Source organism: Anser brachyrhynchus (assembly GCF_964034855.1).
Source record: "Anser brachyrhynchus genome assembly, chromosome: 13".
Classification (NCBI taxonomy): Eukaryota; Metazoa; Chordata; class Aves; order Anseriformes; family Anatidae; genus Anser; species Anser brachyrhynchus.
Genome location: NC_137708.1, coordinates 17378120 through 17397006, shown reverse-complemented (window position 1 = coordinate 17397006; position 18887 = coordinate 17378120). Strand labels below are relative to the sequence as shown.

The window sequence follows — 18887 nt, the reverse complement described above, 5'->3', positions numbered from 1 at the left end:
GCTCTTCCAGCAGTGTCTGCGTGGAATGGGGAACTGCGATGCTAAAGGATGGAAAGGAAGCTTGGCAAATGCCATTAGCTCAAAACCAAAGAGAGGCAGCTTTCTATCAGGAGAGAATTCAAAAAAATCAAGCACATGGAAATACAAGCATTAAAAACTATGGTGATGTATTCTTTAGTAAGAAATGTTAGGTTGTTCTTTTTTTTTTTTTTTTTTAATCTGATTATTGGGTGTTCGGGGTCCACCTTCAAAACCTCCTCTGCAGTCATTTGAAGTAGAATATTAATTTGGGTTAGAGTCTCAGCATTTTATTCACTGCATTTCCACTTGGAAATGTGAGGACTGTGGCTGTTGGCTGTTGGCTCTCTGTCCATGGTCCTCTGCATGCTGCCTGTAGGGTTACATGGCATCCCTCCCAACTTTATTCTCAGTAAACTAAGATAAGAATATCTCCTTGAGTCTGTCATAGGAAGCGTGTTTTCCAGGTCATAAGATAGTTGAACTACTATTTTTTTTTAATGTCAGAGTTTCTGTATTGCAACATACATGTCTTGGTGCACAGAGGAAGATAGTTCAAGTGAAATTTGTTGCATTACAAGATGATGATGCATGAAAGGCAACTGTGTTGTTAAGGACTGTTGGACAATACAAGGTCCAGAACTGACTATCCATCTAACCAAACATGTCAGAAACTTTTAAGTAAGAAAAAAACGTAGTTCCTTTCTTTTTAAAAATACATGAGTTGTCTTCTGGAAAGTGTGCATCAAACCGCTAACAAATGAATTAAGTGTGTCAAAAAGCAAATCTGGATGCCTGTGGACCCTATGCACACGCTTCCTTTAAAACACACAAAAAGGTGCTAAAGCAGCAGCGTGAGAGGTGACTGTAGTGTCAGTGAATACAGAAATGTCCGTCAGCCTCAATTACGTGGAATTAGCCTTCGTGTGGTCTCGGGATACGCTGTACTGCTGCATCCAGTGCATTTGGGTGAAGAAACAGGAACAAGGCTTTGTCTTGGTCACAGACCAAAGAAAGCATTTGACTGGGTTGGGTAATGCTGTTCGACAGGCGGCCTTGGATTTTACAGTGCTTCAGGGAAAAAAAACCAAAAACACTACGTTTTATATATTGGTAATTTTTTTGGTTTAAATTTGTATTTGGTTGACTCAGGGTATGTTGTATAGAACAAAGTTATTTTGGATGTGTTAGTTTGTGCAGGTTCCTTCCTGGTTGGTGTAGACAGGACTTGGGTTAAGGAGAAGGCTCCAGGTATCACGGGGTTTGCGAGGTCTGCTGCCTCGGGGCGCAGGGGTTCATCTCTACAAAGGCAGCTTTGTTTTTCCTGCAGTGCGTGCTGGAAAGAGGAACTATTTGAAGTTGGTTAGGTGGATGATTTCTTATGTGTAGGCACAGACAGTAGGATAAAAGGAACTGCTGATTCTTGTCGTTCACTGTTTCTGTGTGTTACCAATAACCATCTTCAGGATTTTCAGTCGAGGCTGGCAAAATTTCCTGTCGAATTCTTGACATCTTTTCAAAACCCTAGAGTTACTTCTTTGGGCTTTTTTTCCACATTTACCTTGAGAACATGATGGCCTTAGATATCCAGGGCTACCCAGTGTTTGTGTTTTGCAGGAACAGAAAACAGGCTTCTTACTGGAATCAAACAAAAAATTAGGTTGTTTCATTTAAATCTTCCCGTTTGCCTTCACAGGCTGAGAGTAACTGGTGTTAGCAACAAGCAGATTACCTTGAGTGTCACCATGTGGCACTTACAGGGCAACCAGGCGATCAGGTCCAGTCAGCATGGGTTTATGAAGGGCAGGTCCTGCTTGACGAACCTCCTTCTATGGTCTCCTTCTATGACAAAGTGACACGCTTGGTGGATGAGGGAAGGCTGTGGATGTGGTTTACCTTGACTTCAGTAAGGCTTTTGATACCATTTCCCACAACATTCTCCTCAAGAAACTGGCTGCTCGGGGCTTGGACTGGCGTACGCTTCGTTGGGTTAAAAACTGGCTGAGTAGCCGGGCCCAAAGAGTTGTGGTGAATGGAGCCAAATCCAGTTGGAGGCCGGTCACTAGTGGAGTCCCCCAGGGCTCAGTACTGGGGCCAGTCCTCTTCAATATCTTTATCGATGATCTGGATGAGGGGATCGAGTGCACCCTCAGTAAGTTTGCAGATGACACCAAGTTAGGTGCGTGTGTCGATCTGCTCGAGGGCAGGAAGGCTCTGCAGGAGGATCTGGATAGGCTGGACCGATGGGCTGAGGTCAACTGCATGAAGTTCAACAAGGCCAAGTGCCGGGTCCTGCACCTGGGACACAACAACCCCAAGCAGCGCTACAGGCTGGGAGATGAGTGGCTGGAAAGCTGCCTGGCCGAGAAGGACCTGGGAGTACTGGTTGATAGCTGAATATGAGCCAGCAGTGTGCTCAGGTGGCCAAGAAGGCCAACAGCATCCTGGCTTGCATAAGAAGCAGTGTGGCCAGCAGGTCTAGGGAAGTGATTGTCCCCCTGTACTCGGCTCTGGTGAGGCCGCACCTCGAGTACTGTGTTCAGTTTTGGGCCCCTCGCTACAGGAAGGACATGGACGTGCTCGAGCGAGTCCAGAGAAGGGCAACGAAGCTGGTGAGGGGTCTGGAGAACAAGTCTTACGAGGAGCGGCTGAGGGAGCTGGGGTTGTTCAGCCTGGAGAAGAGGAGGCTCAGGGGCGACCTTATCGCTCTCTACAGGTACCTTAAAGGAGGCTGTAGAGAGGTGGGGGTTGGTCTGTTCTCCCACGTGCCTGGTGACAGGATGAGGGGGAATGGGCTAAAGTTGCGGCAGGGGAGGTTTAGGTTGGATATTAGGAAGAACTTCTTTACTGAAAGGGTTGTTAGGCATTGGAATGGGCTGCCCAGGGAAGTGGTGGAGTCACCATCCCTGGAGGTCTTTAAGAGACGTTTAGATGTTGAACTTAGTGATATGGTTTAGTGGAGGACTTGTTAGTGTTAGGTCAGAGGTTGGACTCGGTGATCTTGGAGGTCTCTTCCAACCTAGACGATTCTGTGAAGTCTTAATTATGGTAAGAGTAAGGATGTAGAGACAGCTTCATGGATGCTCAATGGAGAGGGGCTTTGGATAAATACATACAAGATGCTTACAGTTTAGATGACATGAACAAAGTGAGATCCAAGGGTAGATTCTGGGGGGCCTTTAGTTTTCAAATGGCTGACCTGAAGGGTCAGGACGGGTCAGTAGCAGTACCACAGCCTGCCACTTGATGGGAGCTCAATGTAAATTGTTAACGGGGTTTCTGTTCTCCATTAGCTTGTAGTCCACAAAATTACTGTCTGGTAACCATTGCTGAAGAATTTAACGGGAAGTCTCATGGCTCTGGATCGCCCCACAAGTGACTGTGGGGGAGGCGTGGGGATGATGACACCAGGACAGCGGGCTTGGAAGTGGTCTTGAGCGGGACGAGGTCACAAATTCAGTGGCCAACTTGGGTTGAAGTTGCTCTTAGATTGCTGGCAGGCTCCATCAGAGCAGCAAATGCACTTGCAGGGTACTTAGTAGCATAATTAAATGATCTAGAAGATTTAGTCCTAAAACATGATGAATGTTTTCTTTCTTTTTTTTTCTAAAAGCTTTTGTTCTTAGTGGTTGTAAATTTTTCGCATCTAAGAAATTTTGTTTGGCTTTTACGAAGGCAAAATATTCTGGGAGAGTTTTTTAAATTGCTATTTAAAGCTCAGATTTTGAGTTAAAATTTCAGCCTTTGCTGATTCCCGTCCATCCCAGGTGGATGTTTTGTCCATCTGCAGACAACTACAGGGAGCAAACACAAAAAGCCAAGACGCAAAGGGCGCTTTCTTGCCCCGCTGCTGTCCTTGTCTGTACGTGGAAGTCGTGGTGGCTTACTGAGGGCTTCCTGAGCTGTTGAAACACCCCTCTTTAATCCTTAGTCTGGTTTTCACCTACCTCAATTAATAGTTGTGGGGATGAAAAACCTTGCAAGTTTTATTAAAGGTGTGAATGACGTGCCTTCGGAAGACGCTGAAGACCTGGAGGGTTGGTGGGCTGCTCTCAAGTCTCTTGTGCAAAAGCTCTGGGTCTGCAGCGTAGGTGCATGAGGGGTGGAGATGTAATGTGTGCTCCTCTAGCTCAGGGGAGGAGTCTGCAGACAGCTGGCTTTGTGCACAGGTGTAGGTAGTAGGTGTTTTGGTGAGGGTGGCTCCTCCCGTGCTGCCCTAGAGTTGCGGTGAGCAGCATGGTTTAGCTATGGGGTGTGCTATGGGCTCTGCTCACGTAATTGCCATAAGACTGGTGTGGCTGCCTCCCCCCTGGGGTACTAGCTGGGCGATGTGGCTGCAAAAGCAGCGTTGTGCTGTTGTGCGTGGAGGGGTCCTTAGCGCCTGGCATCTGCTTCTGCAGCTTCTCCTGAGCTGCTTATTGAAGCCTGATGTTAAAAAGATGGAACCTAGTTAAGGATCAAGCGAGGGTATTTACCGTGAGTCTGTTCAAGGTCCTGATTCGACCACTCAGGTGCCTTCTCTGGGGAGTCTCAGCCTGCACCTCAGGCACATCCAAGAACATGCTGTAAGAGGAGGATTCAAGGCCGCATGGAAATGCTGTGTGGCTCGCTGAGTGCTGGATCAGCAGTCTTAAGAGATGTACAAGTTTGTGGGGGCTTCGGGGCGTGTGCTGGGTTCCTGGTTCCTGGTTCGGGACCCCCCTAGCGGGTCCCAGCCCTGCAGGGCTGAAGCACTGCCTTTCTTCTTGCCATCCCTCCTGGCAGGAAGCTGGTCCAGCAGTGCCTTTTGGATGCCGTGCCTGGGATGGAGGTACGGGGGGAACGCACCCATCTCTGTTTGCAGGTAACTGGAAAAGGAAACTGGGCTAGAGTCTGGGATGCTCCGTGGTGACAATGTCTCGAGGATTGTGGTATGGGTCCAGGCATCTGGCAAGCCAAGTGCTGCACTGGCTTTTAGGGCTTTTTAGGTGCTTTTAGGGCAGAGTGATGCTAGCAGCAATCATCCAAGGCTCGTCGCAGTTTCCTACCCGTCAGCCCAGCCTGGTCATCTCTTCCATTACCAGGAGAGCCCGGGTGTCTGTTCGGGGTCTGTCCTGGCAGGGAAGCCTGGGCACTGTTTGCCTGTCTCTCTGGCTTCCCCTGCCTCATAGCCTACGCGCTCCTGGCACCAAGGCTGTCTCCCACAAGCAGATGGTGATGGGGAGCAGGGACGTGGGAGCTGGCGCGGTGCCGGCCGTGGGTGCGTGCAGGCTGGGGAGCAGGGAAGGTCACAAAGCTCCGGCAGGACTGCGGTGCTGCTGGCAGTGCCCCTCTGCAGAGCACAGCTTGGGACACTGCACACTGTAACGTGCATTATGGCCCTGCTCTCCTTATGCAGTTACCCGGAGTTTGTCTTTCGTTCAAGCAAATACGCAGTCAAACCAGTAAGTGTGCACAAATGTTCCAGAAATGAAATTGGCAAGCCGAAAGTGATGGTTTGAAAGGGGGGAGGAGGGAATAAAAACGATAAAGCTTTTTACAAAGCTTGATTGTAAGCAATTTATAAGCAGATGTTTGGAGCATGAGTTTTACTTTGTGTTCTGGAAACTTTCTAGTCTTCTCTTTCTTGTTAATGACAAAATAACAGCACCACTTCCAAGTCTGTCATGAACAATCTCCTGTGTGCTTCGCTTCATAAAAATTCTTCTTGTGACCTGCAGAAATTTAACACAGAAACATGAAATGTCTGTGTAACTCCGCACAAGTGCCAAACACTCTTGCTATTCATCAACTTTCAGCCATGTTGTCTGTAAAAGCAAGTGCTGTGGCCCTGTTAGGTGCTAGCAAGGTTCTTTAACAAATCTCTGAATCCCCTTTTCACAGAAGGTAGAAGTGAGAGCAGGAGGCTGGTGGCCCAGTTTTGCAAAGGTGCTGTAGGTGCTCAGCTCCCAGGGACGTCAGGGCGAGGGCGATGAGCATCGCAGAGGTCAGTGAATCTAGCAGAAAGGCTCACATGCTCGCGTTGACTCACACGATTCAGCCGGCTTCCCCGCGGCTGCTCAGAGGTTAACCTGTTCCTCTCCTACCTGAGACGGCAGACGAGGAAGCCAACCACATCCACGCCAGCGCGTCCACCCAGGGGACTTGGCGCGTGCTTGAGCAGCGTAGGACAACGGCAGCAGTGCCTGTCCAGGAGGCGGTGGTTGGCAATGCTGGGGTTTCCTCCACCTGAGGAAAGCTGGCTAGGATTTGCCAAAAACCAGACATTTCATTTGGTCTGGTTAAACTGTTTAGTTCAGCCTTAACTAAAGCCTGAAGTGCTGGTTGTTCTTGTCTGAGTAGGAGAAGATGTTTTGGGTACTTAGGTGCCAGAGCAGGGCCGCTGGTGGTGGTGTCCCTGGGAAAAGGAGCTAGCCCCAGGAGCCAAGAGAATTAAAAGAATCCAGTTTTTGCCAGCTTGTATGCAACAAAGATTAATCTTATCCCCAAATTTACTGGCTCAGTTTGACTCGAGTCTTTCCCTTCTTCTTAAACTCCCCATTATGGTTTTAAATACACGAGTTTAGTATTCTTGATTGTGGTCCTAAAGCTGCATAGTACTGCTGGAAAATATAAAATACCTTCTGACACTTGCCATTTCTTTCTATGAGTATGACCTCTGGAATAATTCCAAAGCTCTGGGAAAGAATGAGATTTTCAGTAATGGCTACAGGCATTAAGGGCACAAATACCATTGAGTATCAGTGGGATTTATGCTCCTAAGTTGCTGTAAGTGCATTTCAAAGTCACATCCAAACCGTACCATTTAGAACAAGATATGTTGTTAATGGTCTGTTTGTTTTTTGTTTTTTTTTTTTTTTTTAAAGCAGATGTGTAGTATAAATGAACAATAAAATGTAAGGTGGCTTATAATATTATTCTTGCAGAAGAATTGTTAAATACATAATTTTTACAAACAACTGAATTTTTGAGAGCTTTCCTTTTCAGGAGTGCACTTTGGTATGTTGATATTCATCCAGCTTGAGAGAAACCAAGGGCCTAAGGTTTCAGTGCAGAACTCCTTTACTCCATTGTTAATCAAGAAGAAATTTCTATATATTCCTACTGAGACAAGAAAATATCCCCAGTTTCCAAGAAATGTTCTAGTACACTGATTGTTAAATGTAAATGAGACCCTGTCATTAAAATCCATAGATTCACAGTGCTAAATGACAAATTGCATTTACCACATCGCTTAATGCACCATTCTTTTATTTTAATATCTTGAAGGTTTGTTACTGCTCAGCAGTGTCTCCCAAGTTTTCCAGGGGTTGCAGCTCCGGCTTTCTCATGTCTCCAGTGGAAGTTTGCCTTCCGCTGGCTGCCGGGTCTCCTGGAGGAAGGGCTCGGGCTGTTGCTGCGTGAACAGATCCCTGCCGCCTTTCTCATTGCAGTACCCAAACTATCTCTTCTGATATACGACGTGTTCCAAAAACGCACCGTTTTGCCCTCCTTCCTTGCCGGCCTCCGTTTCATTTCTGAAGTCTCTTTTTGAAGAGAAGGCGATTCCTTTGGGAACGATCTTCAGCTTTGTGCCTGTGTCTGAGCTGCTGGTCCATGGAATCCCGTCGTAGTGATGGTGCTGGGCTCTCCTATTAGCAACTGTAGTTACATATTTAAACATATTTCACATAATTACTTATGCTTTATGGCCTGTAGCCAAACTGACTAATCCTGCTTCCTAGGAGCTCCAGAAAAAAATATACATGCCTAGAACTTGGCTAAAACTTCCCTTCGGCTACTTCATGGCGTTTGCCTACGGTCAGGCAGCGCTCAGCAAATACAAGTGTCTTCACACAAGCAGATCTCACACCGAGTGCTTCCATCCATCCATCCATCTCTCCATCTTTGAGGCTGTCTTTGGTGGCAGGCCGGGAGCCTATTTGGTGGGCTCATTCTCATCCTTGTGCTGCTGTAGAGGAGGTGCTCGGGTGGCAGCAGCGCTGGTGTCAGTGCACAGGTGGGCACGGCGCGTGTGCAAGGCTAGAGGGGGGTCTGGTCTTATTTTTTACGTCTGAGTATCCTAAGTTAGGTTTAAAATGTGAAGCCATTAAACAATGAAAGCAGCGCCTGCTCCTGTAGAGGTCAATTTAACTGGTATAGCAGCACAAAAATACACAAAGGACCTATGTAACAAAACCTAATCGGCTTTAGCTTGAGGGTTACCAGAACCCACATCTTTCAGATTGCTGCTGTCGGTACGTTTCTACAGTTCAGCACTATTTATTTATTGCAATTGAAGCGCAGTATTTGTACCTATTAAGCCTCTGAGTTTCCTTTGTAGCTCCCTCCATATAAAGCAAGATGCGGCATTATTATTAAACTGTTCTTGAGGCTAAACATCGCGAATGTTATTCATGTGTGTTTATTAACAAAGGAGGAAGGGGGAGAAGGTTTAGTGCGTCTGGTTTGCTTGACATGCATCAAGGATAACTTTGTAAGAGGAAGAGCTTTCAATAAGAATTTGAAATTGCATAATGAAAAGGTCCTGGAAATAATTAAAAAAACCGGCCTGAAATCACTCTGAGAATTGTTGAGGTTTTTATTTTTTTTTGCATTTAAATTGGCAATGAAGTGTAATGAAGACAGTCAGAAATAACCCCTGACGCCCACACAGGGTATATATAGAGACTGTATTTACTCTGCTGTGCAAGCATCTACTGCAAGATGGCACATTAAAATGTGAACAAAACAGCACATCCACGCTCCTGGATGCCGCAGTGCTGTTACAATCTGATAAACAGTTCGAGTGCGGAGTGCATGCTGTGTGCATGCATTATCTCGCCGTAACGGTCTGCGTGCTGGCGTTCAGTGGCCACCAGCTTTGTCTCCACCAGGCACGGAGCGGCGCTGGGGGAGATGTTTGCAGGCTGCCCTCCCTCACCTCTGAGGGGATTGCTTCGCACGCTGCCTGAGATCGGCCGGTTCACTCTGCAGCCCTCCGGCTTCCAAACTTCTCATCTTTGGCGCTCTGTGCTTGGGCACGCACGGGCGGTTCGCGGCCAATAGTTCAAAGGAACCCTCTTGTAGTGCTGATCTGCAGTGGTTGATGATGATGTTGAGATTGTGATGGGTATTTGGCAGGGCATGGGATCCTAAATTAAATCCTAAACTAACGTTGCTCTTGGGTGGTGGGGTTGGTTCACTCTTCGGCAGCAATATTCCAGTGGCATGTTCATGTTCTTTTAGGTTTAATCTTTCTCTTTTTCCAGTATAAAATTGTTTCCAGTCTTTGTAGATATTTATATGACCTTCAGTGTGTGCACTAATCTCTTAATTCATTTTGTACTGAATGTATGGCAGAGTGAGACATTAGCTTCAGAGGCTCATCTCAAAGGATACGTTAGCTCTAAAAATCTAAAGTATCAACTTTGGGAAGGAAAGACGAGCCCAGTTTTAAGTAACCAGCCTCTTCCTACCCCCAAGCTGTTTCACCTCTCCAATGTCATATTGCCTATGTTTGTAGGTGATAACTTAGCATGAAAAGCACTTTGAGCATCCTGGAACGAACATTTTGACATTCAAGTGGATGTTTGCTTTCGCGTCTTCAGTATTTTTGTATACCTCTGTGAGAAATGCATTGCAGAGTCTTTGCATCTCAAGTTATCTAAAAATGTTTTAAATGCCAGTGATAACTAATTGCAGCTAATGATTTCGGCATGGGCATCCAGTTGTTCTGGCTGAGCCGTACAGCAGGAGACTGAGTTCATCGTGCTCCCCTCCTGCCCACCTTGCTTTCTGGATGCTGAGGGAGAACAGGCAGAAGGATTTGGTTTGGGCTTTGTGGGGTCAGATGTTTTTTTTTTTGGTTTTTAGACAGCGAAAGGATCAGCTTTCTGGTCAGCAAGAAAGGCAGCATTTATGTACTGTGCAAACGGTTTTTAGGATGCAGTCCTGTGGCCTCCCATTTCATGAGTTCTTGCTCTAATTAAAACGAGTGTTCCTTAAAAATGTAGGTATGGTGAAGAGGAAGAAAAAAATATGTGGCTAGTTGTTGGCAGCAGCTCGTGTTTGCAAAGGAATGTCATCACCTTCAAAATTTGTTGTTTGTAAGAACGCTTTTTTACCTCCCAGTGTTGCGAGTAGCATTTAAAATAAGCAATACTGAGAAAAGATCATCAGAGTTCCTGTATTTTTCCAGGCTATTTTTGCGAAGATATCTGTATAAATACATTCAGAGAGTTTTTCCTATTTTGTATAGATTTTTTTTCCACATAGCTGCAGCAGAGAACAAAGGTTTTATATTGGAAAAAGTATTATTTCTAAATTCTTACGGGGAAGCTGGGACAGACAAGGTATGTAAATTAACTTCTAAGTCCCTTAAATTCTAACAGATTTTAAGAAGGCAATTTGCCTTTTAGTTTACAATCTCATCCAGATACTGTCATGCAGTATAAACAATAAAATTAAATGATTGCGTTCACTGTGTGGTTTTCATTGATAACGAACTCCTGATGCAGCGACTTGAGGAGAGGTTCAGGAGGGCTCGGACGCGTGATGCGGTACGTGCTAATCCTGGTCGGTGCTTTCCTTCTCTTCTGGTTGCCAGGTGTCTTGGTCAGTGCATTTATTAGCTCAGTAGTGAGGGAGGTCTCGCTTGCAGAAAAGCATGGGGGATAAGAAGTGTTAAGCTTGTTGCATAGCCAGAAATTCACTTGGCTGGTCTGGAACAGGCCATTTCGTGGGGCTAGTGGTGTTGAAGATGTCTCTGTGCTGTGCTAACACCTGGGTGGAGTTAGGTGTTTGCTGGTATTAGTGGAGGGGGGGAAATGCCTGGGGTGGTTGGGCATTTTACGTGTAGTGTGTGGAGGCTAGCACCCGCAGAGATTTCTAGATTTGCCTTGACTTGTTGATGTCGTAGAAGTCCATCTGCCGTGCCTTCGTCAGCATCTCATCTGAGGTTGGTTGCAAGGGGGAGAGAAGACAACCCAACCCAACCTAACTCAACTCAACCAAACTAAGAGAGCCCGGCAGTATCTTTAGGTCAGGTCTTAGATGACCAAGACCTTTGGGAGGACCCAGGAGCTGGGGCAGGTAGGTTGGGTGGGAGCACCCCAGCCCTTCCTGCTGAGGTCCTCTCCCTCCTGGTGCTTCCATCCTTGCCTCGGCCAATGCTGCCCTCCTGCGGGGGGCTTTGCGGGGTCTTGAAGTCTCCCGGCACTGTTTTTGTCTGCTGGCCGCTCTTGTTTTGGAGGAAGCAGGGAAACTCAGCAGCCAAGGTGGATTTCCATCCCCGGCTCCCCTCTGTGTTGTTACAAGCGTTTGCAGAACATATGGTGTGCAAGAAGCACCCTTTCTCGGTGAGATCCCAGCAAATTCTCAGCATATCGGGGTGAGTTACTTTTAGAGTGTCTCTTAACTCTTTAATCGACGAATTTCCATCCCTTAGCATTGCAGGAAAACATATGGTTCTTCCCCCCCCAGCAGTGTTGTGGTTGGTTTTTTGATTTTTTTTCCTGGTTTGTTTTGTGTGTGTGGTTGTGGGGTTTTTGTTATTTGTTTCATTGGTTTGTATTATTTATTACCTTTCTTTTCTCAGAGCAAGACAGAGGGAAAATACTTTATACCACCTCTAAATATTGGCCAGGTGGCCTTTTGGGGATGACATTATTTTATCTTTGCTAAGCTTTTGCATGCGGTTTAAATGACAAACCCCTCAAACTCTGGATTATTTGCAGGCCAGACTCTGACCTTTCTGCATGCAGTGGGGGATTTTTTTAGCCCTTCCTCGTTAGTGCTACCTGTCGGAGCAGTATTTTCCTTGCTAACCTCTGCCATTGTTGTACCTCCCAAAGTAAGGTTTCCCAGCCCGTTGCTGGTTTTTATTCGTGGATGTATTGCACCAAGCATGAATATTTTACGTTGGATCTGCATATCTTACTTACCAGTGGACAGCTCTGCTTAATAAATAAAGACAGAGAAATAGTTGCTACAGCTGCTTGTTAGGCAGAATTCAATTTTTTTATGACTAAAATACAGGTATTTTCAAATTTGCATTTGTTTAAAAAAAATAAATCACCAAGACACTGTTGATTACATGAAAATGGTGAAATTAAAGCCTGTTGCACATAAGCTGGCACGTAATCTGCACAATATATATTTTTAAAAGTGTTCCTGTACCTTGAAAATAGTCAATAGACATGTTCTGTTTTGTGTTTTTTTTGTTTGAAGTCGCTTCTTGGTGTCCCCCAACCTACAGACACACATGGGATCAGTGGTCAGCAACTGCAAGGCAAAATCTCATTTAGTTTTTGTACAAGCCATAAAAGCCGTGTGTTATTAACAATTGTTTGCTTTGGAAAGCAGCGTAAATAGATCCCAAAATAGATCCAGTTGATTTCTCAGTGCTGTACTGCAAGCTGAACAGACCTCCAGCGCTAGGACAGCGAGTTTGGATTCCTGTGGAAACAGCAACAGACGTGACTGAGTGTGGCATCGATGGTATGTCTATCACAGCACTTACAGACCAGTTTCGTTTTGTTTCTGACCTTCCTGCCCAAACCATCTTGATCTAACTTTCAAATCCGGAATGACTTGTTGTCATCTTTTCTTCGTTTTGTTCATTTCTGCAAACATGTTTAAGCGTTTGTTATTCCAAGACCGTACATTCCTATTCCAGAAATGTGGGGACCTGGGGAATTTTTTCACATCTGAGCCCATGACAGGTGCATCGAGCCAAACACGGCTCTGGTACACATCGGTCCGGTCTCCCGCCAGCAGTGGGACAACGGTGGCACTCGCTGGTGGTGGCATTGTCCCTTTGCTGGTGAGCAGAGCCTGGGCTCATCCAGGCTGCTGGTTTGACAGGGCTTTTCGCACAGAGCTGTGGTGTTTATGTTAACATATAACGATAGTTCTTCTTGCATCCCATTAGTGCTTTTTTTTCTTTTTTCTTTTTTTTTTTTTTTCAACTACTGAAGAAAAAGCTAATGCTGCCAGCTGTCTCGGAGATGAGATAGGTAGATGGTTAGTATATTTGTGATGTTCTTTCCCTCCCCCGGCCTTCCTTTCAGAAGAGCTTGAACATAGCTGGAGTCTGCAGCTCATTCTTAAGGATAAATTTACCCAGGAGTGACATACAGCTTCCTCCGAGGTGAATCAAAGCAGTTGTTACAGCTCGATTCAGTACCGAGGCTGGAGAGCGTCATCTCGGGCTCCAGCCTCAACACTGCTAAACAAAAAAATAAAAAAATATATTGATATTGCTACGTGAAGTAACAAAATATTCCTGAGCGCCTTGCTCGTGCTTCTGAGGCTGCAGGAAGCAGGTCTTTTCGGAAGCTTGTTCTGCGCTTGCGGTGCCACCTTCGCGTGGTGGGGGCTCCTGCTGCTCGCCAGGGGTCCGCTCTGCCCCGCTGTTGGTGCCGGTGCTCCACGATGATCCCTGGCACTTGCCTCGTTTCCACTGGGTAATGGTGGTGATGAACAGCCTCAATTTTGACATTATAGGTAGTAAATCAAGCATATTGGTATCGTGTCTGCAGTGGTAAAGGGTTTTAAAGGATAACAGAACAAGCGCTGCAAACAGAGCATGGATGGTACCTGGGTGACTTTGGAGATCTGGTCGGGGCCTCGGACTGCTTCTGCTTTCAGCTCTCCCCCGCTGCTTCCAGCTTGCCCAAGGGATGAGCACTCCTTGAGGGGAAGGCCCTAAGGGCGGCCACTGCGATGTGGGGAAGAGAAATCCCCTCTCTCCTCCTCTCCTCGCTGGGCTCCTGGACCAGCATGTGGTGCCTTGCTGCTCCTGTGGATGCCTGGCTCTCCGTGCCCAGAGCCATGCCCTGCATCCCCGAGCACAGGGCTTGTGCACACAGCTTCTGCTCTTCCCGAAGTTCACAATTCCTGTGAAGATCATTGGCTGCAATCATGGCTTGCTAGGCACTTGCTTTCTGACATTGCCACACGATCACAGATAAATGTGTAGCCATGGCAAGGGGCAGCTAGGAGCACAGCCTGCCAGTGCCAGGCTGGATGCAGGTGTCCCACGGTCCCTTCGTGCCTGTCCCTGCGTCCCATCGCAGCCCTGCTCCTCCCCGAGAATCCACCCAGACGAGAGTGTGCCGCCTGCTCGACGTGCGACAGGTATCGTTTGCTTAGGCTTAATTTGCCATGGTGCGTCGGAGTGCTGGTCGTCACACGATAGCTGGAGACCTAACTGTGGTTTCCTTCTTGGAGATATTGTTAATTAAATTTTTTATGAAGGAGCCGAGGCACACCAGCAGTGATCTCCTTTCAAGCAGAAACGTAGCAGGCAGTTCCCAAAGAGACCTCATCTGCTCTCTTCTCTATGAAAATCAATTAGTGTTATGAATGTGTGATAGCTTCTTAAAAAAATCTGTCGTGATGGAGAAGTCTTTACACCTCGGAATAGTAAAGGGAAGGATGTCTCTGGCTCCACCTTCTTTCCTTTTTCCCTCCCCTGTTCTGCCTGCTGAGCATTGCTATGGGTGGGTGTCCACTTGAGCTGTCTTTTTGCTCAGATTCTTCAAGTTTGTGTCTTTATATTTTAAAAGAAAAAACAAGCACAGAGTTTTGCTTGACAAGGACAATATGCAAATCAAGAAATCCATACTTTGGTCCTTATGACTTCAGCAGCATCGCCAGGTATGGGGATTGCTGGGGCAAGTTCTTGTTTCTTGTTTACTGCATGCACTTGGATTCAGCAAGTGACCCGAGGTGCGCGCTGTAGAGGTGGCATCCTCATTGGTTTTGGAATGGGGTGGCCATTTGTGCTCTTGCTTAAACACTTTTTTGATTCCCTCTCTTTCAGTGGTGCAAACACTGTTTCATTGCTGATTGTATTTTTTTTTTTTGAATTTCCTATCCAAGTTTAAATGCTGATTTTTTAATTTAATTTTATTTTTCCCCCCCTCACACCGTATTTCTGCCTAAGCTGAGCTATGGACTAAAGAAAAATGTTGTACTTACACGCTAAAATGCTTAATAGCTATGTACCAGTAATAGACAAAAGATCATTTTCTCAGCATGACAGTGTTACTGGAGTAAATGACTTCAACCAATCACAAAGGTGATGTTTGGAGCGTATATTTTTGCCAAAGCCTTTATTTACCATTGTTGCAGGTACAATATTGGAAATCTAGAATACTTTTTCAGGTGATTTCTCTAAACAGTGGGTATTTAAAAAAAAAAAAGTTACTTGTGCAAATATAGAAGTTGCTTTAGAGAACACCTTCCCCAAAATATGCAGATCACGGAGTAGCATTTTTCCTTTTTACCTTGGGTACTGAAATCTTGCTCCTGCTGGTGCACGTCGCTGTCACTCTTCTTTTGTTGGCACTGTCGCAGAACTCTCTTCCACCCGTGCAAAATGTCTGATTGTGCAGGCTTTGACCTTTACAAACCGCGCTGTTGTTTTCTTCCAGTCGGTACTTACGAAATTAGCACAGATCTTGGCTGCTGTGGCGCTTCTGGTTGGGATCCTGGAAACGAGACCGCTGCCCTCCTGCATCAGCAGCCACCATTGTCCCACCTCCCACCCCCAGACAGGTAAACCCCAAACGCTTTGGGGCCTCCGCTTACCTTGCCGAGACCTTTGTGAAGGCAGAGCCGACTCCCAAATTCATCGTTTGCACAGTTAATCCAGCCCACAGCCTGTTCCTCAGGGGGCGGACAGCTTTCCAAATAGCAGGCTGCAAGCTGCAGACGTGCGGGCTCTGGCAGTGTCCTCGTCTCAACCGTCAGCGCGGCGCCAGTGCAGCTGGGACAGACCTCGCTCCGGGAATTCGCTGTCCCCACGGGTTTGTAGGAGGAAAGCGGTGTTCCGGGATGCAGGCTGAACGTGGGGTTTGCTTTGTTCCCCTCACAGGGAGGGTGAAGCGTGCTTGTGAGCTCGGAGAAACGACCTCCAGGAGATCCCCCCGTGTTTGGCGTGGCTTTGGGCATCGGCTAGGTGCAGAAAATACACGACCTTGGAGATCAGGGCTTGATTTCTGGTGGGGTTGAGATTTTGTCAGAAGGCCTGGGTTACGTTCAGTGGGGTGCACATCTACAATACGATCTTTTCTGATAGAGCAGCTTGCGCCCATCAATAAAACACACTGTGCCAGTTTGTGGCCAGCTTGCTGGAGGGGCTCTCTGGGTTAGCTCACCGCCTCTTCTCCCTGCTCAGACTCCGAGCTATTTTGACAAGGACTCAACTGCTTTTTGAATGCAAGGCTTCTCTGGAGGTTCCTGTTACTGCATGGTCTTCAGGTGCTCCCACCTGTAAGATACCCAGCTGGGATTCTTTTGTCTGTTCCGCTCAGTTTTCGTGGTGCTGGACCAGCACCACCGCCTGGGCTGGGTTCGCAGGGAAGCGTTCCTTGTAACTTCCCTTGTAACTTCTCACCCGACAGCCAGGGACAACAATTTGTGCATTAACTAAAGGGATGTCCCGAGGATAAACTGTTGTTTGAAAAATGCTTTTCAAAGTGCTTCAGCTGCGTGGGATCCTCCTGTTCGGAAAACTTCGGAGTTGGGAAAATGGCTCTGGATGTGTGTGGTCTGTGATGAGTTTGGCAACAGCTTTCAGCGTGCATATGTAGGGAGCTGGAGGTCAAGAGGCAAGCTGGGGATGACCCGTGTTGTATCTGCAGGTGAGAACAGGGTCTCTGCTGCCTTTATATCCTCTGGGACCATGCTAACTCCTCATGTGAGGAGTGCCACCAGCATTGCACCCAGCAGAGAAGGGCACTTGTAAGGGTGGAAGCTAATTTCCAATGTGGGCAGCAATGGTTTTCTCTTTTTAAAAATCCCCTGCCCTTCTGAACGTCCTGCTGGAGCCCACCCTGGCCCTGGCAGTCCTCTGGGTTCAGCAGTGTCCCTTTGCCCTTTCCCGGCCTGTGCCGTGGCTGCTGGGGGCAGTTCCACGCCTTGGGGACACGGCGCTGTGCAGTACATGAGCCAAAGGGGCAGAGGCAGATTGCATTTTAAATTCTTGCATAGCTTTTAAACATTTAGATTGAAGTCGAGTATTAATGATCCAGTGGCTGTTCCACACCAGGTTATAATGCATTTCAAAGTCCTACAGGCTACTGAATTTTGTATGGAGGTAGGTTGAGAAGATCTTTAATTGAGCTCACAGGAAAAAAAAAGGAGTGAGTGGTGCGGCTTTCAGAGGGTAACTTTATTTTGAGCTTTGTGTCTGTGGAAAACAGAGATGCAGTGAGTATCCTCATCATTATGGTGCTGTAGCAGCTGTACAGGATGCGACTTACACCAAGCAGCAGGCGAAGAAAGGCATCTGCAGAGCCAAGTGCGATATTTATTTTCACCTCTTTCTGAGGTTTATCTTTAAACGTGCTTATTTCTGCGTGGAGGAAGGAGTCAAAAAATGCAGGACGTGCTCGTGCTCGGCAGGCTCCTCTGCAGCAGGAGCACACACGTGGCTGTGCGTCCAGCTCCCGTGCTTAGCTGCTCGGGTGGCGATCACACACAGCCTTTCCCTTCCGCACACTTGCTTCGTTTGAGCTCGCTGGAGCTGCTGCGTGCCTGCAGCCTTTGAAACCATCTCAGGGAGCAGAAAGCAAAGGGGGGCTTTCAGCCTGCCGTCGACAGCCTTGCAAGGCATTTATCGCCCACTTGGACCTGTTGCGTTTGCCCCGTACAGCAGATGCTGACATAGTTGTGTCATGCTATCTGGGCTTCTTCATCCTTAAAAACCAAAAGCCTTCCTTCCCCAAAAGCCCTTCAACACCCACATTAAAGTAATACGCGTTGCGAAGAGAATCTCTCAGAAATCCTTCAGCTGAGTAGTGTACATCATCGTGCTTTTGTTTGGTTCTGCTTGGATAGCGTTCGGGAAATGGCTCGGTGTTCACACCCAGACGCTGAGCTCCTCGGGAGGAATCCAGAAGACGCTGTGAAGGATCCAGGTCCTCCTTGTCTTTCTGCCTCTCGCTGCACATCAGCCATCTTGTTTACAAAACTCAGGCGTTTCAGTCACACGAGCATCGGTTGCGATCTGCCCTGCCGGCACTGCCGCTGGAACTCGGTACCAGATCAGACAGAGATTGACAAGGCTTTTCCCGTTTGTTTTGCATCCCTTGCTGCTTGCCATCAAACCAGGCAGCTGAAGGAGGCAGGGGTCCTGCAGGAAAAGCAGTGTGTGATCTCTTAAAGACTGAGGAGCGGTGCGCGTACACAGGGGACGGCACTGCGTTACGCCAGTGGTCTCTGCTTCGATGCTGTCAGATGTGGAGCCTTTAAACTTGGACTTTTTTTTCCACGGAATTCTTTAGGGTTTTGGAAAAGGGAGGAAAAAAAAGCCCTATCTTGTGGAGCTCGGTGCTAGACAGCAAAAAGATGCTGCGTTTTAATAAGAAGCTGTTCCCTTTCTTCTTTGCCTCATAGAGTATGCTCATCTCGTGTTGATTGAGCTGTAACTCTCCTGGGCACCTCTGCAAATACAGCCGTGTTCTGTGGGAATTGCGCTGTGCTTCCTCTCCTCCTCATCCACTCACCTTTTTCTCCAGTCTGTAGGCACAACAAATGCTGCCTACCCAGGGGCCGACGGGCTTGGACCACCAGCCACCTTGCAGCTACATGGCATGGTGTTTCTCCGGAGGGGACCCTCCGCACAGCGAGGTGCTCACGGTCCTCTATCCCACAGCATCTCCAAGGCAGTCTCACAGTTTTGGAAAACCCAGACTTGCCAGCTAAAGGTATTCAGCGTGATTTCTCAGCTGTAATCATTCGGGAGAGAGCTGGCCTTGGGAACACATGTGCCTCAACGTTTCAGGCTTAGCAAAACCTTTCCCTCTCCAGTCCAGCGACACCGGGCTCCTTTCAGCCTCCGGAGCAGCTCGGCTCCTCTGGTCCCAGCCTGTAGTGCGGCGTTCAGAGCACCTCAG

At 47.4% G+C, this 18887-nt stretch overlaps 1 protein-coding gene across 9 annotated transcripts in view; it reads left to right on the top strand.

Moving 5' to 3' along the window:
* NEXMIF (neurite extension and migration factor) overlaps window positions 1–18887 on the top strand; it is a 197623-nt gene that overhangs the window by 70401 nt on the left and 108335 nt on the right. Inside the window, exons 1-2 of one of the 9 annotated variants that reach the window (XM_080553924.1) lie at window positions 1–18698; window positions 18802–18887. The exon at window positions 1–18698 is cut by the window's left edge and continues 11539 nt beyond it. The exons of 6 other annotated variants lie outside the window; for them this stretch is intronic. The gene's annotated coding sequence lies outside the window, so the exon portion shown is untranslated. 2 more of the 9 variants (XM_080553923.1, XM_080553939.1) reach the window with 2 other exon arrangements.